The sequence below is a fragment of the Bos mutus genome, chromosome X (assembly GCF_027580195.1).
Source record: "Bos mutus isolate GX-2022 chromosome X, NWIPB_WYAK_1.1, whole genome shotgun sequence".
Lineage (NCBI taxonomy): Eukaryota > Metazoa > Chordata > Mammalia > Artiodactyla > Bovidae > Bos > Bos mutus.
This window is the reverse complement of record NC_091646.1, coordinates 68,199,830-68,205,123: the sequence shown is the minus strand read 5'-3', so window position 1 is coordinate 68,205,123 and position 5,294 is coordinate 68,199,830. Positions and strand designations below refer to the sequence as shown.

Genomic DNA, 5,294 nt, shown 5'->3' with positions numbered 1-5,294 from the left:
GTGAGTCTGTGCTCTGACTCCTCAGCAATATCCCTCCCTACCACAGATCTCCACATCAGGGGTGAGTCCTTGTAAATTCCATGTTCCCATTTCTTCTACCTATTTCTATGTTATGCTTCTCGTTGCAGTAGCAGTTCAATCAGCCAATTAGTTGTTCTTTGGCAGGAATTGCTCTATATGTGAGGAGGCAAGCTCAGGGTCTTCCTATGCTGTTATCTTTGACCCCTCTTTCAAAAGTTTTGCACTTTTTTGTTAAATTTGTCATGCGAGTGTATGTTCCTCGGTTCTTTGTCTCATCACAACAAAGATTTGGAGCGATGGACATTAAAGCCCTCGGTACGTCACAGCTCTCGGGTCTTGGACAAACCATGCTACAGCTCTTAGGCAAATCAGTGTTACAGCTCCATTTTATTTAGAAGATAGCAGGAGAATCCAAGACTCAAAGAGAAGAGAGTGGAGGAGTGCGTGGGGAGGGAGGGGGAGAGAGAGAGAGAGAGAGAGCACGCATGCGGGAGAGAGAGTCCATGAGAATGCGCTTTGGCTCCTCCTTTTATATGTTTTTTCTTCCACCTGGGCCTGCCCTATGCAAATTGGGCTTAGCCAGGAGTGCTGTTTGTTCTGCCTGAAGTCTTCACTCTGGTCCTCGGCCCTTCTTTTGACCTTCCTTGTGTTTTAGCCACCGCCATTTTGGACTCCTTTTCCCTATTCTACCTACCTAACAAATTGATCTTAAATATGAGGAGAGGCAGTGGCCGAGTGTGCGGGCTCTGGGGGGCAGCCAGGGTCGCTCCAAGCCACCGGGGCCACCCGCCCTGGTCACGTGAGGGGCGGTCATGCCTGCAGGGGGCAGCGTCCGGCTCGCCTCTGGGCACGCCTGTGACCTGCGCACAGCGCTCAGCACCTGTGCTCTGTGGTGCAGGTCTACCCAGAGCCCCGGAACAAGGGAGAGTGCCTGAGCAACATTCACAAGTTCCTGCGAGGCTGCCGGGTGTCCCTGCAGCTGGAGACGTCTGATGCAAACAATTTGTATCAGGGGCAGAATTTCAACAAGCTCCTCAGCTCCTTAGTGACACTGAATAAAGTAACAGCAGACATCGGCCTGGGGAGCGACTCCATGTGCGCCTGGCCCTCCTCCCACCAGATCAAGTCTTCTGACTCCCTGGGACTGCAGCCTTCACGGTAGGACTTCACAGTTGTTCCAGGGCCAGTACCGCAGTTTGGACATGAGCGATAATAGCGACAATCAGCTGGTCATCAGAGCCAAGTTTAACTTCCAGCAGACGAATGAAGACAAGGTGTCCTTCACGAAAGGAGACATCATCCACGTCACTTGGGTGGAGGAGGAGGGCTGGTGGGAGGGCACACACAACGGCAGGACTAGCTGGTTCCCCAGCAACTACTTACCCGGAATCTTGAAGAGCCCTCTCAAAGGATTTGATACGACTGCCATTAACAAAAGCTGTTACAATGTGGTGCTACAGAATATTTTGGAAACAGAAAATGAATATTCTAAAGAACTTCAAACTGCTTTCAATCTACCTACGGCCCCTGCAGACCAGTGAGAAGTTAAGTTCAGCAAACACTTCATATTTAATGAGAAATCTAGAAGAAATATGTTTTTTTTTTTTTTTCCAGCAAATACTTGTACAGTCTTTAGAAGAATGCACCAAGATGCCAGAGACCAAACAGAGGGTTGGGGGCTGCTTCCTCAGCTTGATGCCACAAACGAAGACCCTGTACCTGGCGTACTGTGCCAACCACTGTTCACGGTCAGCATTCTCATGGAGCACAGTGAGGAGCTGGGAGAGTTCATAGAGATGAAGGGTGCCAGCAGCCCAGGGATTCTCATGCTGACCACTGGCGTCACTGTCCACATGTGCCTAGACAAGTACCCTGCGCTGCTCAAGGAGCTGGAGAGACACATGAAGGATTATCACCCAGACAGACAAGATATTCAGAAATCCATGACTGCCTTCAAAAACCACTCAGTGCAGTGTTAGGAGGTGTGGAAGAGGAAGGAGTTGGAGCTGCAGATCCTAACAGGGGCCATCCGGAGCTGGGAGGGCGACAACATCAAGACCCTGGGCAGCGTTGTTTACATGTCTCAGGTCCTGATCCTGTGTGCCAGCAGTGAGGAAAAGAATGAAAGCCATCTACTCTTTCCAAATATTTTGCTAATGTTGTCTGTCAGTCCTAGGATGAGTGGTTTTATATATCAAGGAAAGCTACCAACTACAGGAATGACAATCACAAAGCTTGAGGACAGTGAAAAATCATAGAAATGCGTTTGAAATATCAGGGAGCATGAGCGAGCGGATCTTGGTGTCCTGCAATAACCAGCAGGACCTCCACGAGTTGGTGGACCATCTGCAGAAGCAGACGAAGGTCACCCTGGCAGGAAACCCCACCATCAAGCCTCACTCTGTGCTGTCTCACACCCTTGCTTCCCACTTCATCACCTGGTCCAGCAAGCATGTGGACAGCAAGCCTGTGCTGCTGACGCCCGCCTACCACATGCTGCCCCACACACCCCCACCACCACACTCCACACACCACCATCAATCAACAGGGGGCCCCTAGAGCCTCCAAAGACCCCCAAGCCCTGGAGCCTGAGCTGCCTGTGACCCGCACCCCCGCCTGCAGCCCTTGGCTGCCCTCTGCTACAAAGAGGACCTGAGCAAGAGTCCCAAGACCATGAAGAAGCTGCTCCCCAAGCGCAGGCCTGAGCGGAAGCTTTAGGACAAGGAGTTCGCGCTGAGGAAAAATACAGCTGCGCTGGAGGAGGATGCCCAGATCCTGAAGGTCATCAAGGCTTACTGCACCAGCACCAAGACATGGCAGACATTCAACTCAAGTTCATGCAAATAATCTGCTCCACAACTTTTGCTTCCAGAAGAAGAGAAAATTATAGTTGAAGAAATTAAAAGTAACGGTCAGACAGTGACAGAAGAAAAGAGTCTCACTGACACCGTTTACACGCTAAAAGATGAGGTCCAGGAGTTACGACAGGACAAGATGAAGAAGTCCCTGGAGGAGAAGCAGAGAGCCCGCGAAGACCTGGAGAAGCTGGTGAGGAAGGTTCTCAAGAATGTGAACGACCCTGCTTGTGATGAGATGAACCTCTGAGGGGCGTCCTGGTGCTTCATCAAGACCGATTATGAGACTGAGCCAGAGCCCCGCGACCCTGGGCCCATGACATTCAGGGCTACAGGGAGGGGCTGCACAGCCACTGCTTTCCGCGCGTGGAGACGTGCAGCATGGGGCAGCTGTGAGGTACAGGCGCTGAGGCCAGACTGCATGTCTCCCCCTCCACATCCACCCAGTACCTCGTTTTGCAATAAGTGCAGTGATGGCATCTGGACTTGCAGGCTCTGAGTGAACATGTGTAAATATTATGTATACATTCCCTGTAAATGCCCCATTCTGAATGCATACGATGGTGGTTCTGTCTGGGCTGACTCCTGGGCTGCAGTCCCCTTCCACTAACCTCTCTGGTCCTGCGCCCTGGGTCTTTTGCTCACCATTCGTGGGGACCAGAGGCTGGAGATGCACAGGTGTTTCTGGGGGTGCCTGCTCTGCTCCCCCCACCCTCACCCCACCGCCCGCAGTGCTCCAGAAACACTTTCCACAGTGTCTGCCTGCAGCTCCCCTGGTTAGACCTGCAGAGGCCCCATCTTCCCACCCCAGTCTCCTGGTAGACCAGGGTCACTGTTGCCATGTGCCTCACTTAGGCTGAACCCAGGGTTCTGAGCCTCAGCCCCGAACCCGAGGAACCACGTCTACTGCCACTAGGTCCCGTGACAGGTGTGTGCATGTCTGCCTCATGTGAGCACATGCGTGGCAGAGGGTGCCTGGTGTGGGGGCTGGTCTGGTAACTTGGCCAGGTGCACCGTCCCGTCCTCCCAGAAGGAGCGAGCTCACTGGAGCTTGTAAATAAAGTGTGCTATGTATTGCATGTCGCTGCAACCTGTGAGGACATGCTGCCAGGCGCAGGTGGGCACTCTGTCCCATCAGGGGCGGTGGGCAGGCCTTCCGTGCTCACTGAGAAGGCAATGTCTGCACTGTTTCTGTAAAAGTACAGCAATAGAACACGCCTGAGATTCCCCAAGGAGTGGGGGGTTGAGACGAGGACCCTCCCGCACCCCACCCCATGTTGAGTCCAGATGGCCAGGACCCAGAGGAGGGAGCCTGTCCTCAGGGCCTGGAGCCCAGCCTGGGGTCCAGCCGGTTCACAGAACCTGCTCCTGCGCCCCAATCTTCTGAGGAAGTTGTTTGTAAAGTGAGATGAACATGTAAAGGATAAGTGTAGTCTCCTTAGCCCAAGCCCCAGCTCCTGGATCAGGGACGTCTTGGAAACGCCCACGTGGCATTAGATGCAACTCTGGCCTGCGCTCCTCTCACTGCATCGGGCTGGCAGACGTCAGTGAGCTCCGAGCAGTTGCAGGTCTGGGTGCCCGTTGTTCCCGCCCGCGGCCCCACCCTCAGGCTCCCCTACTCAGTGGGTATGTCTGGGGCTGGCGTTGACTATGACAACACTTGACCTTGTAATGAGAACTGCAAACTTCTTGTGCTTAGCATTTTATTTTGTTTGTTAGTGGTAGGGCTAGAAAAAATAGTCCTTGGAGTGTTTTGTAAGCCCTGTTTTCACAGTGGGCCCTTTGGTGATGCATGAGAGCTCGCAGTGGGAAACAATCCAATCGAGTGTACTGAAGTTTGCAGTCTCAAGCGAATTCTAACTCAGGAACCACTTCATCACCTGACTCTCCAGCACTTTGTGACAGGCGATATTGCCGCCCACACCCTGACGGGGCACCCGCAGAACCTGCCTTAACTGTTAACTTTAGCACCGAGGGGACACACGTGTGTTCTCACCGCCCCTTCTCCCGAGGGGTGGCCGTTGACATGCTTGTGTAACGCATCCTTTCTGGGTCCCAGGGTTTTACTAAGGTTTTTAAGGAGCAGAGACGATGCATCTGAGCAGTTCTTTCTGCAAACCTGCCCTGTTGTCAGTGGACTGCAACCGTGTCTCCGTGGGACCTTTGAGGGGCTCGGGGTCCCAGGGGACGTCAAGAAGGGGTTGTCTGCCTCCTGGAGTCACCTCTGCCCCCACCTTCCATGGACGAGGAGACAGAGCCATGTCCTCACCCGGGCGGGAGGGGACGTACTCTGCAGCAGGTTGGGCCACTGTTGGGAACTCCCCGTGGGCCCCCAGTGCCCGCACCCTTGTTTCTGTAGACGCGCAGGGACCCCGTTCACAGCCATGCGGATGCTCCACAAACGCCCCCGCAGGTGTC

General features: G+C 53.6%; 1 pseudogene; it reads left to right on the top strand.

The window, feature by feature from the left end:
• The first annotated feature begins 913 nt into the window (after nt 1-913).
• Nucleotides 914-3,126, top strand: LOC102281382 (rho guanine nucleotide exchange factor 7 pseudogene; annotated as a pseudogene).
• The last annotated feature ends 2,168 nt before the right edge of the window (nt 3,127-5,294 follow it).